Source organism: Fukomys damarensis, unplaced genomic scaffold, assembly GCF_012274545.1.
Source record: "Fukomys damarensis isolate Sample0158 unplaced genomic scaffold, DMR_v1.0_HiC HiC_scaffold_16, whole genome shotgun sequence".
Classification (NCBI taxonomy): Eukaryota; Metazoa; Chordata; class Mammalia; order Rodentia; family Bathyergidae; genus Fukomys; species Fukomys damarensis.
Window position 1 is genome coordinate 47,439,561 of NW_022900928.1, and position 21,987 is coordinate 47,461,547.

Below are 21,987 nucleotides of genomic sequence, written 5' to 3' on the forward strand. Positions count from 1 at the left end.
GAAAAAGTAAGCCCTAAATATTTTACCATTATGTGGCATACCCACGCTCCACTCTTGTATCCAATAACTGAAAATATCCCAGTGATGACTCTGTTTATTTTATAATACTTGGGTCAAAAGGATATCAGAAAGTATTGTAAAGCTTGCAGCACAACCAGAAAGATAGAGGAAATATGCTACTAATACTGACAAGGTTAAGCTTAGAGAAGAAATAGTACCTCTTTGATTAACTTGGATAAATTAGTCATTCAGAAGGACTATAGGAGTGCAGCTTTTTGTCTCAGTGCCCCTGCAATGACTACTATTAAAAAGGCTTGATTTGGTCAAGTCCTCCATGTTGTGGTTAAAATAGTATCATAGATATCACATTGAATAAAAAATATGTAATTTAAGAAGTAGCCTAAAAAGTCTCATTTGAGTACACAGAAGCATCAATAGACAATTTTATAGTCTGCATATATGGTATCTTAACATAAGTGAGGATTTATTCCTAGGTGAGCTTCTGTTCTTATACACCTAGTTGTTTTCTGCAAGTTCTGCCTGTCAGAATCACAATCTTGAGCCCAAACCACCTATGCTTCTTAAAAGTGAAACAGCAGAATGTACTTCTTCAAAATTGTTTACCCTTAGGCCATATCATTTTGAAAACTGAAAATGCTTATTTAATTTTAGTGAAACATCTGCCTCACATCTTTCATCATGTTCCTATTTTTATACCCTTTTATGGCAACCAACATATAAAATATCTGCCAACTGCCACAAGTAGAACAGGCTTTCTATCCTATTAATCCTCCTGTTACAGAATGGAAGAGAAAATTTAAAATGCTTTCTCTTTTTGTACATGTGGGTTCTACTAAGAATTTTCAGAACTTTTTGAGGGCACTTTTTTCCCTCTAAAAAAATGACTTACAATCCTTGAAGTTACTGTCTTAGTATTGTTTAAGTATGTAGTGTGTTTTCCTCTTTTAAAGAGTCCATGACTTTATCATCATGTGTAATGAATTACAGCATCTTGTACTGCTTCTGTTTCTTTTCTAGGTTATAAATTCAAAATGTAAGGGAGACTAATTTATTAATTCTTATTTCTCAATCACCTACTTCAGTACCTTAAAAATGTAAAATGTAAAAATGTTGACTTTCAATAAACATAAAAATAGTGGTTATATAAATGGGTTAATTTGATCTGACCTTTGACCAAGTTCCGTAATCTCTTTCAATATGTTTTCCCCAAGTGTGAATTATTGAAAATAATTACAGAATCCTCAGGGATGAAATTATTAGTATTAAATGAATTTATTCTAACATTTAGCATAGTGCCTGATGTGGTAAATACTCTGCACATGTCATCTATTAATGGCAATATTAAATATAATTCCTAATAAAGGTAGAAAGTAAATTTCATAGTTCAGAATACCTTCCATAATCTATTCCAAAATTACTTTGTGTTTAAACTCTTAAAATTTTTCTATTGGATGTATTAATCATGTGGAGAAACATAAAACATTGCCACCTCATATGGCTTGAATATTTCTTTATGATGCATGAGTGGCAGGTAGTAGCAGTATTTTTGAATTTTAATGATATGTAGTAGAACTGCAAAGTGACAGTACTGTGCTGTAACAATGATTAAAGCTCTCTTTGTTCTATGCATGTATACTTTGTGTTTATATTCTTTACAGTTCTATTTTTAATCCACTCTTCAACCTGGCCTTACAAAATTGTAAATTCCCTCAATCTTCAATATTTCTGTCTTACATTTTCTTTTCCAAAGAGAGAATATATCATTAGATTCAATTCAATTTATATATTTAGAATTATAATAAGGCTTATATTATGAAACTGCATGAGAGGATATTTAATGTATTTGCTGATAAATACAAGAAGACAAATTTCCTGATTTGTAGACTCTCCCTGCCAAGGACAAACGTCTGCTTATGTGAGTAATGAGATTCAGAGGTCACTCAATGCATTCATATAAATAGAGATAAACAGTAGTGTCTACTTTCTAGAGTTTGCTTTCTCTTTAAAGAAATACAATAATATATTGTATTTGATGGCTGTGTTGTCATCATTTCAAATCTTTTGGAGTGAAGATAACAATTTTTATTGAAATTTTGAGCTTCTAGTAATAGATTTTTAGGTGTAGTTGTGCATAGAAATATGCATTAAGTATATGAGAGGCTCAAAAATTGTAGACAATAAAAACATAAAGTGAAGACTAGAGATTTAGCTCAGTGGTTTTGCTGCCTGCCTCGCAAACACAAGGACTTGAGTTCAATCCCAGGTACCAAAAACATAAAAAAAAATAAGATGAAATAAAAGCCTTGTCACGGTGGCCCCAACTCTTTTGTAAGTCCTTATGATATGAGAGTAAAAGATTTATTACCATTTGTGGCAGTAATTGGCCATGGATCATTGTCGATCACAATAACTCTAAAGTGAAAAATATTCTACGGTTCAAAGATTTGTTTCCCTTTCTATCTCATTTGTAATTTCCCATTTGTTGTACAGAGTTTTATTACATATTTATGAAATATACTGCCACAGATAGTTACAGTATTAAAATAGAATTGTGGGATAAAGTTTTCTTTTTAGCCTTTTAATGAGAGTTTTAAAATATTTATGAGTAATAATGCATATAATATATTATAAGTCTACACCAGCTGTTCTTCACACTTATTGCTTATAAGTGTATATTTTTTGTTTATATTCAAACTCATTATTATGTCTGGAAAAAATTAAGGTGATAATTTTGGAAGTTGTTTAGAGCAGAATGAGGTAGGCTGGGTGTGGTCTTCATGTTAATATGTAATGTTTAGTTTTCCTTAAAATTTACAATTACCACATTTTCCATTAAATGAACAAGTTTTACAAGTGCTAAATTATTTCTAGTTTGATTACTGAGTTACTTACTTATACTTTATGTATAATGGAAGGTTGAGATTGCAAAAGTGCTTTCATAGATCTCATTATAATCCTCATCATAACCTGAAAAGTAATTAGGTTAGATGTCCCTCTAGTGAGTGGCTAAGTGATAACCGTGGTTTTACTGTGCCTCTCCCCAAGTCTTCAAGTCTTTTCACTACTATTTTAATGTTTCTTAAACTCCAGCTTGAAATGCAAACTGCTATGTACTTCTGTAAAGACATTACTTTTCTGCAGTTAACTTATGTACAAAAGCGTGTTATTGAAAATATAATAATAATATAAGCACAATTAGGATAGAGGTGGTTTCTCATAAATATCAACACAAAAATAAATATGTGGACTTACTGTAAATTTGTATTTATAAGTTGAATTTATAAAGTCAAATAATTTATTATAAGGCAAAAGAGTTACATATAAATCTTATAAATATATATGTGCAGAATCGATGTTCAGAAAACTGTAACCCATTGATTAAAAAAATTCAAGATTTAAATAAAAGGAGAGATAGCCTATATTTATGTATAAGAAGACTGAATGTTATAAAGAGGTCAGATCTTTCAAATTTGATATAAATATTTAACTAGTCTCAACCAAAATTCCAAAAAGCTAGATATAGATTCTGCAAAAATAGATTCTAGAACTAAGGATCAACAGGGACAAATAAATTTCCAGATACATAATCCACCAAAGTTGAACCATGAACATACAAGGAAATGGAATAGACAAATAATGAGTAGCAAGATTAATCATTAATGAGAATTTCCCAAGAGTGAAAAGCCCAGGAATGGTTGACCTCGGTGGCAAATTGTATAAGACTTTTAAATAACTATCACCAAATCTTCTCAAACTATTCCATAAATTAAAAGGTAAATAACTTCTAAACTCATTTTTTAAAGGTCAACATTACAGCACTAGACAAGGACACAGCAACAAGAAAATCACAAAGGCAAAAACATATGAACACCTAAATAAATTCAGAGTCATGTCATATAAAAATTCTGAATGAATTTGACTCAGAGAGAGAACAGACATTAAGATGCTAGTGTTAATATATGATAAATCCTCAGCAACATAATGCTGAATTAGTAAAAGTTAAAATTATTTTCTTTCACAGCTGTGATGACAAGGCTCTTCACTTTCACCACTCTTAACATATGATTCGAATTCTTAGCCTGAGCAATTAAACAAGAAAAAATAAGAAATCCATGCAAATAGAAATGATGTCAAATTATTTCATGAATTTCAAAATGATTGTATGTATAAAAAAGCTAGAGTCCATCAATGAATTTGGTAGAGTTGCAAATACAATAACATACAAAATTAGTATTTTCATACACCAATGATGACCTTACTAAGCAATCTTAAGCAAAAAGAATAAAATCATAGGCATAACAAAACATGAACTTATGAAGTACTACTATAGGGCTATGTTAACTATATATAGTGCTGGCTTTAAAACTAACACACAGAAGAATTGAATAGTGTGGAGATTCCAGAAATGAAATGCTGAATCTGTAGTTTTCTGATTCCCAACAAAGGTGCCAAAAATTACATTGGAGAAACTACAGCCTTTCTGATAAGTGGTGCTGGGAAAACCAGATATTTACATGTAGAAGAATAGAAATTGACTCTTATCTTTCCCTACACAAAATGATCACCTCATTGTGGTTTAAAGACCACATGAAACTATGAAAATGCTAGAAGAAAATATACCCAAAACACTTCAAGACACCAACACAAGTAATGAATTTTTTGAATAATTCACCAAAACCCCAGATAAAAACAAAAACAGATGCATGAAGTTCGGTGCAATTGAGAAGCTTCTGCAGTTTCTGTATGGCATGTTGCATCTTGAATGCGATCCTGGAAATGAGAAATAACTTAGGAAAAAACTGGAAATCTAGATAAAATTATGATTTTCTCTTAATAATAAACATCAATATTTGTTCATTAATTGTGACAAGCATACTACTACAAGAGGGTAGCTGTATTTGGATATATGGGAAGATTCTTCATGGTTTTTCAATAAATGTTAACGAAATAAATGTTTTACAAAAGGATTATACTTGTATCAAAGGAAGTATAATAATTAGTACCATTTATAGATATTAGAGAACTTACTGAAGAAAATGAAACATACATATTTGGATGAGTTCAACATAAATCTCACAAACATAGCTATTACATATACTAACTACCTTAATCAACAAATTTTCAAGCAAAAAATAATTATACAATTATTATGATATACTATCCTGGTTACAAATTTTATTATCTGTTTAATTTGAACTCATTTCAGTTATTTGCTCATTTCGGTTACTATAACTATGGTTATTGTGCCTATTACTGCTGCTTATTCCTTTGGTGATAGTTAATGCTTGTGACTAATATTTGTTTTTTTGTTTTGTAATAATTTTGCAAAATATAGTATTATATACATTATTTCAAATAATTCAACTAAATATGTTTACAGTTTAGCATTATTCAACAGAGAATCAAATAGAGGAATGGTAATCTCACATATTTTGATTTACCAAAATAGTATGAGAAAAACTTTGCCAAAAAAGCATTAGAAGTGAGTGATGAGTATTTACTTGCATGGCATATTTATATTCATAGACAATTTATTTTATGTATTATTTAAGTGTCTTTTACATGTCAGGCACAACACTATCCACTAGGAAGAAGTCACTAATAAAGCAGGCCTATACATTTGCTCGTATAGAGCTTATGTATCTGTGCTGCTGAACCAAGCAAAGCTTGTATAGACCTTATGTTTTAGGCGATGGAGTTGATTAAATAATAAATACAAATAATTTTAGGATATGATAATAAGTGCTTTAGAGAATGAGAAAGTGCAGAAGTTTCATGGAATGTTGAGAATTTCCATTTTAAATAATAAAAAGAAGCATTATCAAAAAGTTGGCATTTACATAAAGAAGTATCACATAAGAAAATGAGCCTTGTGGAAAGATGGGGCCAGAGTATACAAGAAGAGGAAACAGAAAATGAAAAGGCCCTGAGGCTGGAGTATGGATGTCGTGGGGCAGAAGAGGAGGAGGAAGACTCTGGGATGGAGTAGGAGTAGGAGATGAGGTCAATGAAATCACAGTGGCAATGATATGGCAGGTGCAGTTCATGTAGAGCTTGAAGATTACTTAGAGATTTTCCATTTTTTAATTTATAAGATAAAAATACCTTCAAGTAGGCAATTTTAGGGAAGCAACTGAAGCAGCAAAGGCAGTGAGAAAGCTGTTTAATAATTGGTTCAAAAGATGATTGTAGCTTGGATAGGATATGGCAGTGGAGGAACTGGAAGGCATCTGATAAAGTATGTGTTTTGATCATAGAGTCAGTATGATATTCTAATGATTTGCATGTGGGTGTGAGAGAAGGAACAGTTTGCAAATTGTATAATTTATCTGAAAGAGTAGCTGTCATTAATTAAGGCTAAGAAGTATGTAGGTAGAAAGTTGTCATTAATTAAGGCTAAGAAGTTTGTAGGTAGAAAGAATAAGTTAGGGATGGGTCAGAGTTTAGTTTTGGACATGCTAAGTTTGTTAATCTTTTGATCTATCCCTAAGTATCTACACTGAGTAGGTAGACATATGAATCTGTATTTAGAGAAGAGGACTGAGCTAGAAATAGTGGTTTAGGAATTTTTAACTTCAGATGAAATTTTTAGTCATAAAATTGAATGGCATCCTTTCAAGAATAAGTATAGATAGAAAGGAGAATTGAGGCAAAAACTATCGCATGTTTTAGGAGGTCAGGGATGTGAGGAGGTACAGGAAGAGTAACTTTAAAAAGAGAACCCAGATGGGATAGGGAGAAAACCAAACCCAGTGTTTTACAGAGGAGGATGTGGTCAGCTCTGTCAAGTGCATGTAGATCAATCAAGAGAAAAAGTTTAATCTGAAAGTATTAAAAAGAGTAAAGATCATGATAAAAATAGCTTCATTTTGTTGTACTATCGAACAACAAAAAAATAGCCAGATATTATTCAAAGGTATTGCAACAGGGAAAAGAGACCTCAGTGTAAAATGGAGCTTAGTTCTGTACACAACATGGGCAACTCAGAAATTAGAGCCAAGGAGCAGAGTGAGGGTCAGATCATGGAAAATCACTGAGAGTAACCATCAGAGATGAAGGGGCATTTTCATCTTACCAACCCAATGAAATTCTTGCTGAAGACAGGCCAGGTGAATCAGCTCTCCTGAGAGGAAGAGAGATAGTGGTAGATGAATAACCCAATCACTTATACATAATTATTGCTAAACTGACTTGGTAGGATTCTTCCTAAAACAGAATTTTAGCAGGAAAATCACAGAGAAAACTAAAAGATTGAGAATTAAAATTTGGTTGAAAAATAATCTTTATGAATATATTACAGTTGACACAACACATATATTTTTAAATGTTTTCTTCAGTTTATTTTCACAGCAACCCTGTGAAACCTTTTAATTTTGAGCTGATGAAACTGACAAAAATTGAAATATTTTCCAAAACTGTTCTGCTCTAACAAGCCATAGTCTAAGTGTAGAGAAGTTTACAGCATACACATATGGTGAGACAACACTTTTTAGATATTTTATGACACATGGTTGGCACTCAAAAAATTCATTTTTCATTTGCTTTTGGGTAATATTATTGTAATAATACCTTTACCAAATAGTGTTGAAATAAATTATTTCATTAACATCTAGTCTTTTATAATATATTTTTATATGACAGTCAGTAGGGTTTGTGTAGGAAAAAGAAAACTAAGTTATAATCCTACTGAAGAAATCACAGTAGAGTGGGTGAGACAACCATTTGTAATACTTGATGTTAAGAACCTTAGACGGGTAATTGGAAAACCAAGAGAAAACAGCCAATTCAGTTTGAATATAGGGACTGAAGTGATACATTGTGGTAAAAAGTCATAATCACTGAAAACAGAAGGCTAAATATGCTGCTCTCCTCAGTTTGAGTATACCAGGCTGTTCAAGCCTTGAGGTAGTTATGAATGCTTACATATCCATCACTGGCTTTATCTGAGCATCAGACTCACCAAGGTCAGCACAAGAAAGAAAGCATCACACATCCAAGCAACCATCAGCATTGATGGATGACTTAATTATATTGGTCACCTGATGAACGAATACTGTAACCATTCCCAGGAGATATTTTTAGTCTTGAAGTTGACAATGCCTTAGTTAAGTAAGATATTATAACCATGGTCTGATGAGATAAAAAGGTCTCAAAAACTACAAGGCTTCAGTTCACCCTCAGCTAGATGTACAAAGTACTGGGTGCAAAAAAAAAAAGAGAGCCAGTTTAAGAGTGGATGTGACTGGTATCTGTTGGACATGGTATCGAAGAAAGACATATTTGTCATTTACTGCAGTGGACATTTTGTTAGAAAAGTTCAGCAGAGAGGACTGACTAATTGAATGCCTAGTTTGTAATATATATCCACAGACAGATCCATACACATATTATTTTAGTTAATAGATAAAAGTGAACACTGTCAGCTGGATTTACCAGACCTTATTCGAAATATGGAAATGTCAACTGGCTTTTAAAAGAGAGCATTTATATTATCTGAAAATTGATAAATGCTTGCTCAATAATTGGGAAGGTTATGTTTTTGGTATATATAGAAGATATTTTGAATTCAATTAAATGGCAACTTAAAATATTTCTATGGTTACAATCACTAGCCATATATATGGAAGGGTAATGAAAACAGATCTCTGACATTTCCAAAAAAAGTTCATATCATTCCAAACTCATTTCCCTCATGTTTTTCCTAGTTCTCATGAGTTTGAGGAGTCTCACCTCAACTGGATACTGGATGCTTGATAGTCAGTACTGAACTGAATGGGTGTTCAATGCCAAATTGAATTCACTAATTTAGCTTCTTATTGGCATTACTGGTGGTATGTAAATTTTGCATTTATTTCATCCCATTCCACCTTTAAGTGCTTTTCCTCTCCTCTCCTTTCTTTTCTATTTGTTCTTCCCGCTCCCCTTCCCCCTCCCCCTTTCCTTTTTTGTATTCATCCTAATCCTGTACATAAATTGTCAAAGATCAAATGTTAACTAAGAAAGTTATTATGTAGAATTTTACTGAAGAATTTGAGCCTCGGTTTTCCTTTTTTTATTTTTTTTTCTCTCATTAAGTTTATTGGTACATTTTAGGTATACAGTATGGTTACATTCATCATTGGAATCTTGCACCTTTATATGACAGGTCTTGGTTCTCATTTTTCCCCTTGTCCCTGCCCTCCCTTCACCCCCTCCTCCCTTCCCCATTTACAAACACTTCATTTCCATTTTTTCATTTTCTCATATTTTTCTCTTTTCCCTTATTACCTTTCCCCTACACCTCTCAGTTTCCCTAAACCTTTAGCCCCTTTCTTCCTATTTCACACTGTCAATTATCTCATTAGGATCTTATGTACTATTACAGTTTATTTAAACCAGAGAAACTATTTGGTATTTACACATGTGTGACTTATTTATTTCACTTAGGAGTATATCCTCAATATGTATCCATTTTCCTATGAATGAATCTAATTTCTCATTTTTTATGGCTGAGTAATATCCCATTTTATAGAAAAAACCACATCTTCTTTATTCAGTTTCCAACTGATGGGCAAATGGGCTGTTTCCAAGTTTTAGCTATTACAAACTGTACCACTATAAACATAGCCTCAGTTTTCTTGTTTTGTTTTCTTTTTTGATACTGGGTTTTCAAACTGAGGATCTTGCGCTTACAAGGCAGGCAACGCACTGAGCTAAATCCCTCACCCTAGCCTTGCTTTTCTTGTCTTTACAATGTGTCTAGTATTACTTCTCTCAAAGACTTCCTGAAAATATTAAATAAAATTAAATGAATATAAATTACTTAGCAGGATGCTTTGCAAATAACAAATAAGAGCTATTTTTACTATATAAAATGTTTTTAATTATTCTGTTGCATTCTTTTTTTAAATTGAGTTTATTGGTACATTTTAGATACACAGTACAGTTCTTAAATTTGTTTCCTTCATGAAGTTTTTTTCATCTCCTCAAATATACACTATACTAATACTGTCTCTGTGCTCATGTTTAAAAAAATAAATATGGTTTCAAGAACTAAGCATTTGAAAATACAAATTTTAACAAAGTAATAAATAAGGTATAAAATCTTATTTGTATATGAATAAGAAAGTCTGAAATATCAGTTCTCATATAGTATGTTTCTGCAAAATTTTCCAATTGCAATTATATAAATAAAAATGTAAGTAAAAATAATATTAGAATGAGAAATAAAAACTATATGATCATTCCAATAGATGAAGAAAAATCAACTCAAAAAATCCAAAACCTATTCAGAATAAAAATCCTGTAAAAATGAGAACCAAGACCTGTCATGTAAACGTACAAGATCCCAATAATGAAAGTAATTGTACTGCATACCAAAAAAAATACCAATAAACTCAATAAAAGGAAAAAAAATTTAAAATCCTGTAAACATTGAGTGTAGAAGGAATATTCCTTAACACAATAAAGATCACCTACGAAAAGCCTATAGACAAAAACCATATTTAATGGTGAAAAATGGCAAGCTTTTTGGGTAGAATTAAATACAACTATTCTCACTTCTAGTCAGCATTATCTGGAAGTCCTAGCCAGAATAAGTAGGCAAGGAAAAGAAAGGCACGCAAATCAGAAAGGAAGTTGAACATAGTACTACTTTTAAATATATTTATTTCTGTGGTTGTGTGTGTGTGTGTGTTTGTGTGTTTGTAAGGTACTCTGCCTGATGATACTAGTAGGTATATACAGACATTGAAAGCTTAATTCCTACTCTTCCTAGGAGCTTGTAGCCAAGCATATATTTAAAACCAGTAGACCAATAACTACAATAAAAAGTAGTGATCTGTGTTTGTCAGAAACATGGTGCATGGGAATTTAAAAGAAGAAAGAATTCTTATATGTTTGGGAGAAAGTTAGGAAAGGGTTTAAGAAGTTGAGATTTTACATTATTTCTTAGTAGAGAATAATAAGAGTGGAGAGAACTTACTTTGGAAAGAGGAACTTACTTTGGGAAAAACCTTTCAAAGGCAGGAGGGATGTTCTCCAGTAGTGGCCAGGCTGGTTTGATTAAATAGTACATAGTACATAGTCTTGGGAGAAGGAAATGGAAAGGGAACCTGGGGACAGATCTTTGATGGCATGGTCTGAGATGTTTACAGTGAGTAGAGGGACATGAACATTGCTGATAGGAGGAGGGCAGGGGATACATAGTCTAAGATTTGTTTTGTGCAAATAAAATGTGAAAACTGTGAAAGTACGTTCAGGACTGTAGGTTTATGGGTGCTACTTTCAGCCAGTCAATATTTCTTGTATGCTGAGATGCAATGCAGACTTGTCTCTGACATCTAAGTGGGTTCTGCCTTTTTTTATTTGAGTCTATGTTTGTGTGACACAGATGGAACCAGAGATAAAGAACAAAAACCTTCTTAAGGAAGCCAAGTCTAAGAATTTCTAAATAGAATATGGGTTTTACTAGTGTTATTGTATTGAAAACAAATAAAAAACAATAGCAACACATAACAAAAATGTATTACAAAAGTGTTTTAAATATGTTTTCCCTTTAAAATGAATACTAAATTTCTAGTTAATAAGTATGGGTACCTTCCTTATTTTGAATTGCTTCATGGATAGTGTTTCTCTATGCAGTCAAGTTATAACTTATTTAACCAGTTCTTTACTGCTAGTTATTTAGGTAGTTACGTTGCACTGGGTATTATAAATAATGCTTCAATGGTCATTCTATTATACACTGTTATACTCTTGCCTAATACATCCCTTAGCATGACTCTATAAATTTTTCAATCCTGAAAGTTTTCTGGGCCCTGATATATATTGCCAAATGTTCATGGAGATGTATTTTTCAAAGGACTCACACCTACTTAATATTAGTCTCTTAATCTTTATCTCATAAAGGGGATTGACATTGAATTTCATCATTGTTTTCATTTTCTTAAATATTAGTGAAATTTAATATTAGTTAATTATAATTTAATATTGGTTAATAATACATTAGCTGAGATTTATCCTTTCTTCTGCTTGAAGCTCTTAATTATATCTTAACCCTGTATTATTTTTCTATTGCTGCTCTAGCCAATTCATTTATACAGTACTTGGTGGTGAAAATACTAGCATTTATTGTTTTATAATTCCTTAGATGGAAACATACAGGTCTCATTAGGCTAATGAAGATGTTGGCAAGTCTTCCTTCTTTTATGGAGACCCTTGGGGAGAATGCTATTTTCTACTGTTTCAAACTTCTAGAGCCTGACCCCCCCACTTCTGGCCTTGTATTGCTCTCCTTCTTCATCTTGAAAACCCAGCAGGTTAAGTCTTACATGTCTGTGAAGACCCACCTTTCTGCCTCTTTTTTTTTTTCCACTTTAAAGAACCGACATGGTTAAATGGGATCTCCTACATAACTCAGAGCAATCCTCTCATCTTAAGGTCCATATGCTTATTTGTACCTACAGTGTCCTTTTGCCATGTATGATGTGCCATAAACATTTGCAAATTCCATAGATGGATATATTTATAGGGTCACTATTTTGTCTATTCCAACCCATTTTTGTTTTAATGATGGTGGCATCTAAGCTAAATATATAGTAAGTGCTTTTAAAATGAACATCTTTTTTCTCTAACACTTTACCTCTTTATTGCTGATCAAAGAACACTCCTTTATCTCATGAAAGACATCACATTATGGAGCCTAACTGTAATAATCATTTAACCACACACATTAGATTAACTTTTCAACTTTAAGTCTTGTGTCCTGTGATGTATTGGACAAGTGTCTTGGTTCACTGATCTTAAATTTCTGCAATTTTAAATTGGAGATTAAATTATCATACCTATAACATACAATTTTTATATAATTCATGCTAAAAACTTTGCTCTAAGAATTCAATAAATATTTGCTACCACTAAGAATATTATTCAACATATGAAAATATTCATGTACGTATTAAATGTTGGGTAGTAGTCTCAATAACTGAGATATCTCAGTGAAGAAAATATGGAAACATACTATCGCAGAAGCTATATTCTAGATAGGAGTGTGGAAGTTATGGTGGCACCACTAAGCTAAATCCTGGGCCCTAGACACATATTTAACATAAAAATAAGTGATAAAGTACCATGGGCTAAAATGTAACTTCCCAAAATTTTATATGAGTACTGTAAGACTTCTGACTGAGCTTAAAGTGATTCCATGCTGGCTGAGTAATGGCCCCAGAGGCCATTGTGTACCACTCCCCTTTGTAGTTGCAGCCCTGCCTATGTTTGAATCTTTGTTTAAGAATGTAGGACTGCATAACTTTGTGTCTTTACTGCATAATTTTGTGATCTTAAATTCTTAGCCTCAACTGTGAATAATGTGAGGTAATGGGCAAATGCTTAAGAGTTCTGGAAAATGAGATAAGATCTGTGCCATATACAGAGACCCAAAGTTAATTGTTTTACTGCTTGATTGTCTGAAATACCTTAGAGACCCTGTAAGCATCTTTTAATCATCAGCGTGTGATTGCTGAGTACGTGGCTGCAGACCACCAGCAGACTAGTAGCCTTTGTCCCCTGCCTCCAGGCTTTAAATGATAACCCCCTTTATCCCTCTTATAAAAGGACCTCAGCCCCTGAGGTAGTGCCTCTCTGAGCTACTCAGCTATGGGAGTGCCATCTGGCCAGACTAATGAAGTTCTGGTGTCCGGTGTGTTCATTCCTGGGTGAATCTCATGGCTGTTGAGCTCTTAGGAGCTGTAATTTTGAGCTCTTCGGAGTGGTATTGAGCGCTTAGGAGCAGTAGTAAGGCCTTAGGTGTTACAGTACTAACCTTCATCATAATTGAAAAATGGTTCTTAAAGAGGAAATCAAATTTAAAAAAATATTATTAGAATCAGCCCAAATTCAACATATTTTTCTTTTGTGTGTGTGTGTGTGTGTGTGTGTGTGTGTGTGTGTGTGTGTGTGTGTGTGTGTGTGTTACTGGGGATAGAACTTGGAACCTTGCATTTGCAAGGCAGGTGACAGCACCACTGAGCTAAATCCCCGGCCCCATATTTATCTTTATAAAAGGATTTTTGATACAAATAGCATGCCATCATTTTGATGCTTTCTTTCAAGTGGTCCTGGTCTGGCTAAGAAGGGCTAATATTATTCTATTATTTTTCTTATTCAACTGGTCATAAGTATGCATGTAAGCATTGTTTTCAACTTAAGAATTACCGTTTCTTAAAAGTTTGTAATAATTTTGAATACAAAATGATATTCTCTTTGAAACATTTTATATTGAAATGACAACATTCCCCCAAAAATCTACACCACAATTGACCAAATTTGTTTTCCTAATTTCGAATCAATCCCTGTGGAGATCCTAATGGCTGCTTGATTAATTGCAAACACTACCCTGTGTTTAAGATAAAACCTGTGGTTCTTTCTCTCAGGTTTATAAATACATTTTTGCCAGTATTGTGATGAACTGGAAAATTCCTGTGTCACATTTTCTTTTGTGGTAATTATATCAGGTGTCCATGACAAGAATTATAGTATTGTTTCCGATTTATAAATGCTTGGGTTTTGATTGCTTATAAGGTGACCATTTAAAATTTTATAATTAAAATTTATTTGTAAACAATATGATATATGTCATATTCTCTGGAGAATTGTAGAATATCATATTTACATATGTGGAGCCTGTATTATACTGATGATATTCATTATAAAGGCAACTATTCCACCTCTAAAATTGAGAAGAGTGCAATAGATGTTCTCATAAATTCCTGACGAAACCTCTATTCTTGACCAAGGTTTAGTCAGGTCTCTCTGAACTCTTTTCTAGACTAAGCCTTGACCTTGTCCTTGTCCATCCTTGACCTTGACCTATGTCCATCCTTCCCCAGCCCTCCATGGACGCCTTTGTTGAGTCCAGTTTTATGAAGAATCCAGCTCAGTCAATTGGGAGAGAATCCCCCACTCTTTGATAACTGATCAACCTGGCCTGCTTTCAGCAAGAATCTTTTAAGGGGAGGTAGGAGGAATTTCTCTACCTTTGATGTCTCTCATTATTAATTTTTCACCTAATGATCTGCTTTTCTTTACTATGTATCCTCACTTAATACTAGTTTTGTTTGGCGTTGAGCCTCAGTGGTTTACGGCAGTATTCCTAATGCAATAATCTGGGGAAAAAAGTCTTTCTGTACGGTTTTGTAAGTTATTAGAACAATTAAGTATTGTTGAAACAATCTTCAAACTTAACACATTTTACCTCGTTTCTCCTACTTACATTTTACATGAATACTTATAAATAATAAACCAGCATAAATACGTTATTATTGTTTTTTCAGGTTTCCTTTGCTTTTACCTGTTATCTTTTCTCTTACATTTTTTGTTTTGTTTTTTTGTTTTTTTTTTGGAACTGGAAATCAAACCCAGGGCCTCAAGCTTGCTGGCAGGCGCTCCTCTGCTGAGCTACATCCCCGGCCTCCTGTTGTCTTTGTTCCGAAGCTCTAAGCTTCAGGATCCCATTGGAATGCCATATTACTTTTGCATTTATGTCTCTTTGTAGAATGTTTCTTCTTATCCATTTATTAATGAATTCAATCACTTATTTTTATTTATTTATTTATTTATTGTGGTATCTGGGCTCAAACTCAGACCTTGCTCTTGCAAGGCAGGCGGCATCTCCACTGAACTAAATCCCCAGCCCTCAATCACTTATTTATTTCGGTATGGATGCATGAATGTTTATTTTATGTTGTGTGTTAAAATCTAGTAATTTATTTTGCTTTCCAAAGTATCACTAGAAGCTCTTATATCTGTGTTTCCTTTTTTATCCTTCTCCCCTCCCTCCTCACATGCCTACCTCCCACCTCTCTTTTCCTCTGTTCCTCTTTCCATTCCTCCTTCCCTTCCTCACTTCCTTAAGTTTTTTACTTTCACAATTTCTTGCTTTCTGTTTCGATGGGTTGTCCCCAGCTTACCTTATACATAATCTACCCCAGTTAGGAGCATCAACCGTTTTTGTTTCATTGACTGAAGATTGCCATTAAACATTATTCAGATTTTCTGGAACTAGGTATATTTTTAACAAATAATGAATCATTTACTTTAGGTGCTCTCAGCTGACAAAATACAGAAAAAATGTGTGTGATTGTGTGTGTGTGTGTGTGTGTGTGTGTGTGTGTGTGTGTGATGACCCTTGTATATATACACATATATAAATATTTACATTTGAGACTATCATTATTAACCAAATGTAGGTTTATATGCTTACTCCTATGGCTCTAATTCATTATCACTTGGATTTACTTTGCTGTAAATTTCCTCTCTAGTAGTAAGAAGCCAGCACTTACTGAACTGCTCAATTTCTGTATACTTACAAAAGTATCAGAAGTGGTAATCAGTGGTAGGTACCTCATGGAAAAGTTTATCAGCTAGATTATAGTGTTTATGCACAGTTGGTTTTGCCTTAATATTAAAGACTACTCACTTCCAAAATATACAGCCTTTTAAGACTGGATTATTTTACTTATCACTATTAATTTTATATTTATCCCTGCATTTTCCTGGCTTGACAACTCATTCGTTTTATTGCTGGTTATTATTCCATTACATGAATGCCCCTCATATTTTCAACCATTTATCTGTTGAAGGACAATTCAGTGACTTCCAGTTTTAGCTTCTGTGAAAACGTTATAATAAACGTCTGTGTACAGTTCTTGTATAGACACATTTACAAGCAATTTGGATAAAAACTTAGGAGAGCAATTGCTAAGTCATATGGTAAGACTGTGTTTATCTTTGTAAAAATACCTGAAAAACCATCTTCATAATGGTTATGCCATTTGCACTCCTACTAACAAGAAATGAATATTTCTGTTACTCTGTATTCTGAACAATATTTTCATGTCAGACTGTTAGAAATTAGCCATTTAAATAGATGCATATCTCAGTGTTGTTTAAATTGGCAGTTCCCTTGTGACCAGTGATGCTCACTGAGCATCTTTACATTATACTTTCGACCATCTGTTTATATTCTTTGGTGATGTGTTCAGATCATTTCACCATTTCCTGAGTGACTTTGTGTTTACACGTCTTAAGTATTTTTGTATGTTTTAGGTACAAGCATTTTATTAACTTTGTAGTTTGTAAATATTTTCCTCAGTCTTTTCATTTTCTCAATAGTGTCTTTGCTAAAGCAGATGATTTAATTTTAATAGAAGTCTAATATATTTATTTTACTTACATTGATTATGATTTTGGTATTGTATGTAAAAAGTCATCGATAAATATGTTTGATTATATTTTCACCGTTACTTTGTTTTAGAAATTTTATATAATTGATTTTTATCATTGGAGCTTGGAACAAGTTTAATTTTGTGGAAAATTTTAAGGTTTGCTTCTAGATTCTCTCTCTCTCTCTCTCTCTCTTTCTCTCTCAAAATCAAACTTGTGAACATAAAGTTTTTTACCTAATTTCTTTGCTGTCAGTTTAATGTGGATGGTACCAGTAATGATGACCCATTTTTTCCCTTTTGATATTGGTACTTTCTTCTATGTCTTTCTGTGATTAACATAGCTAAATGCTTACAATATCTATTTAAGGAATCTGCTTTTTTTTTTTTTTAAACTGGTGATTTAGCTCAGCGGTTTGATGGCCTGCCTTGCAAGTGCAAGGAACTGAGTTCAATCCCCCTGTACCAAAAAATAAATAAATAAAAAGAATCTGCTTTTGGTTTAATGTGCTTTCTCTACTACTTTCCTATTTTCAGTTTCACTGATTTATGCTTTAGTTTTTAAATATTTTATTCTATTGACCTTAATTGTAAATAATTCTTTTTGTATAGTTTCTTAAAGTTTAGATCATTTATTTTAGATTTCTGTTCTCTAAAACATGCTTTGAATGCCATGATAGTGTCTAAAGTAGTTTTGACTGAATCCTACAAATTTAAAATTACATCTTCATTTGGTTAAACACAAACATGAGTGCATATTTTCTGTTGAGAATTTTTACTCATAATTTCTAGAAATATATCACTTAATATACAAAATACTTGAGGATATCTCGCTTGTTTCTGTTATTTTTCTATTCCAATTGTTTTATGATTAGAGTGCATACTTTGCATGATTTCTTTTAAATTTGATCAGATTTGTGTTACAACACAGAATGTCTGTTTTGGTAAGTGTACTGTGTGAACTTGAGAAGAATACATATTATGCTCTTGCTGGATCCAGTATTTTTCTAAATATTAATTTGATTGAGTTGATTGATAATGCCATCCAGCCAATGATATCCTTTATGATTTTCTGTTTCCTTGAATGGTCAATAGCTAAAAGACAAGAGATGAAATTTCCAATGCTAGCAATATCTTTATCTATTTTCCCCTCACATAGTTTAGATTTATGCTAGATGTGTACAAATTCAAATTTTTTCCCTTATTTGAAGAACAAATCCATGAGTATTATCTTATACCCCTTATCCCTACTATTTTTCTTTGCTCTGAGGTTATATTTGTCTGAAAAATATAGGTATACCAACTTTATATTAGTTTTAGCATGATACATTATTGCCCATCTATTTAGTTTTTCTTAAATCTTGTTTTGTTTTATTTTAGACAGGGTCTCCTTCTGTTGTCTAGGCTGCCCTTCGACTCACAGTCTTCCTCTCTGAATCTCTTAAGTAGCTAGATTACAGATATATATCACTGCACTGGGCCTATCTTTTTAATTTTAAGCTGTTTCTTTAAAAAGCGAGTTCCTTATAGATAACATATAATGAGGTCTTATTTTGTTTACATTCTGACTTTCTGTATTTTAATTGGTGCTTTGATGTCTTTCACATTTAAAGTGATTATTTTTCAAAGTTTTTATTGATACTTATTTGCCATGCATAACAATTATACTCTTCATGGGGAGTTAGTGTGTGTACATAACACTTCTATTTTTGTCATCCCTTTGTCCTTTCCTCTCTCCCACCTTCCTCCATGTCTTGTTCCTCTTTCAATTTGCAAGATATCTATCTCCTTATTTCCTTTTATCTAAAAAGAATATTACTGGGATTTGTATATACTATAGAAGTAATGGTTTGTCTATTTGTTACCTGAATTTTTATTTATTTCTCTTCACAACATATGAAGTATATTACTTTAAAATTAGTGTTTTCTGTAGCATTTACAACATACATATTTAATTTAAGTAAATTTTCATATAGTAGTGTAGCATTTCATAGTAAGTATAGGCACATATTACAAAGCATTATCAATTATTTCCTTTTGTCCAATAGAAAATTGCTTTTATTCATTTTGTCATAGCTGAATTATAAAATCATCCAGTGCACTGATATTTTTATGGCTTTGAACAGTTCAATATTAGATAAAATAAGAATAAAAATACATAAATATTATTTTGCCTCTATTTATTTCTTCAATGACATCCTTCCTTTTTTCTGTAGGACTAATTTTCTGACCTGTAGCATTTTTCTTTTTCCTGCAAAACTATTGTTATGTCTTTTAGAAGGCGTCTCCTAGCCATGAATTCCTCATATTTGTTTATCTGGTGAAATTTACTTTCCCTTTCACTTTAGTAAGATAGTTTTATTGGACGTCGAGCTCTAGGTTTGTAGTGTTTTATTTATTTATTACTTCCAGCACTTTAATTTTTCACTCCTCTTTCTTCTTGCCTGTATGGTTTCTGACAAGAAATTCAATGTAAATTTTATCCCTGTTTATGTATGTGCATTTTTTTCTATGACTGCTTTTATAATCTCATTGGCTTTGTTTTTATGTAGTTTAAAAGATATTCATTATTAATTTGGGGTATTTTTCCTAAGTGATGTACTTTCAGCTCATAGGTTTGTGGTCTGGGAAACCTTTTCTAGAAAAATTTGCAATATTATTTCTTTAAATATTTATTTTATTCTATTTTCTCTTACCTCTTTTGATCTTTTGGTTATGCCCTTGTTATATCTTATGTAACTGTCCCAATATTCTTGGATATTCTATTACAATTTTCATGCTACAAGATATTTCTGTTGATATACCTTGGAGTTTACAGAATCTTTCCTTAAATGACTTAAATTTGCTGATAGTCTATCCTTTTATAGCCTTTATAGCCTTTTATAACATTTTCTTTTGATTTTCCCATAGGATGTCATATAGAACTCTTGGTTTGTTGTATTTTCCCATTAAATCCCATAATGTATTAATGGTTATGACTTTTAATTCCTGGCTGTTAATTAAAAATAAAACTGTGTAATAGATGAGTGTTTTGTTGCTAGTTTTGTCCTTTATGCTACTTTTGTTTTGTTTTGTCTTCTGGCCTCCTCTATTTTTTGTTGAATACCAGATATGATGTATTTTATAAGAACTATGGTGAATAAGCCATCTATGTATGGTTTTATGAACTGACTAGTGGATGGTGTGCTTAATGTTTGCTGTAGTTGTAGGTACCAAACTATTTCTTTTTGTTCCCCACAATGTCATTGAATTTCTCTGAAAACTGTTCCTAAGTGCAGTCTGACTCCTCTAAGTCTTTCTGCTATAATCTAACTTATTTGAGCTTTTTTGATATTATGATAAGGGACAATACAGAGGCTATGATCTTGTGATCAAAGCAGTCTTTCGGTTACTTGTGTCCCTAGTGTGTAACCTTCACAAGTGTCTCTGTACTTTTTTCCTTGTTCTGTTAATTTAGAAATGCCAAAGGCCCTTTGAGTTGGGCATTCCCCTTTCCCAGGTAACAAAATGGCTCTGATATTTTCCATGCTGTGTTGGCTTGGCTTTCCATGTACTGAGAACTCTGGATACTCTTAGAAAAGGTTTACTGTTTCTGTCTCCTTTACAGAAACAGAATATTTACCTAGCTACCCACCCTGAGAATCTGGTGGAATCGCTGCATATAAAACTAATGAAAACATCCTTTTCCACCACAAAAAGACTGCATCGTCTAGGACTTTCTCTTGCTACCAATCCTTATTTTACTTCTAGCTATTAATCAAAGTTGCCATTTGTGTTCCTGCTAATTTATTGTTCTAGCATCTTTTCCTCCTGGTAATCTGATCTCAACAGTGACTCTTCTGTGTTTGGTTGTCTTGGAGTGATAGTTTCCTCTGTGACTTTAATTTTTTGAGGAATCTAAGAAAATTCATCAATTTTTAATTTGTCCAGCTTTTTCTTGTAGTGTGAATGACAACTTCTAAACTATGTATATTTGAAACTGAAGCGGGTCATTGTTCTTTTTAATAGAGTCAAAAATGTGGTTTTTTGTAGCTTGCAAATATCAGTTGAACATTAAACATTAGAACCCCACAAAAACCCAAAATATTTTTATTCATAAATTTTACTGGTAACCTGAAGCAAAATTAACTTAAATGCATAATATGTTTACTATATCCCCAAAACTGTGTTAGAAATTAATGTTACTTCTTTAAATTACCTTCTCAAAGTAGATAATATGATGCTTCTTTTCCAGATATAAAAGATAATTTAAGAAGCTGAATAGCTTACTCAACAAGACAATTTGAAAGTGAATTAGAACCTTAGTTATGTTTATTCCTGACCCTCAGATTATTTCTATTGTGACATGCTGTCTACCAGTAGACACATTATGATCGTCAGGGAGTGCGGTCAGAGGTCAGAAGGTATGCCTTAGAATTGTTTACTTAGAATATCAGAGATATCTGAAAAAGATGCCTTATTATAAAATGTACCTATATGCTATTTTTACTTAAGTATGTTGAAGCAAGAATATCAGGAGATGATTCTGAAAGATAATATTACACAGAGGTCCCAATAGAAGCAAGTACACCCTGCCAATACCATGTGAGCCCTTAGGAAGGTTGCATCAATGATGGAATAAAAATAAGTCATGGGGCAGAGATGCAATTTATTGTATTTTTTGTGGGGTTGAATAGCTGAGGTTAGTTATACAACCAAGCAGGTCTAAGAATGGAGAGTCTTAATTTGGCAGATACTGAGGTTAGAGATGTGTTTAGCTCTGTGG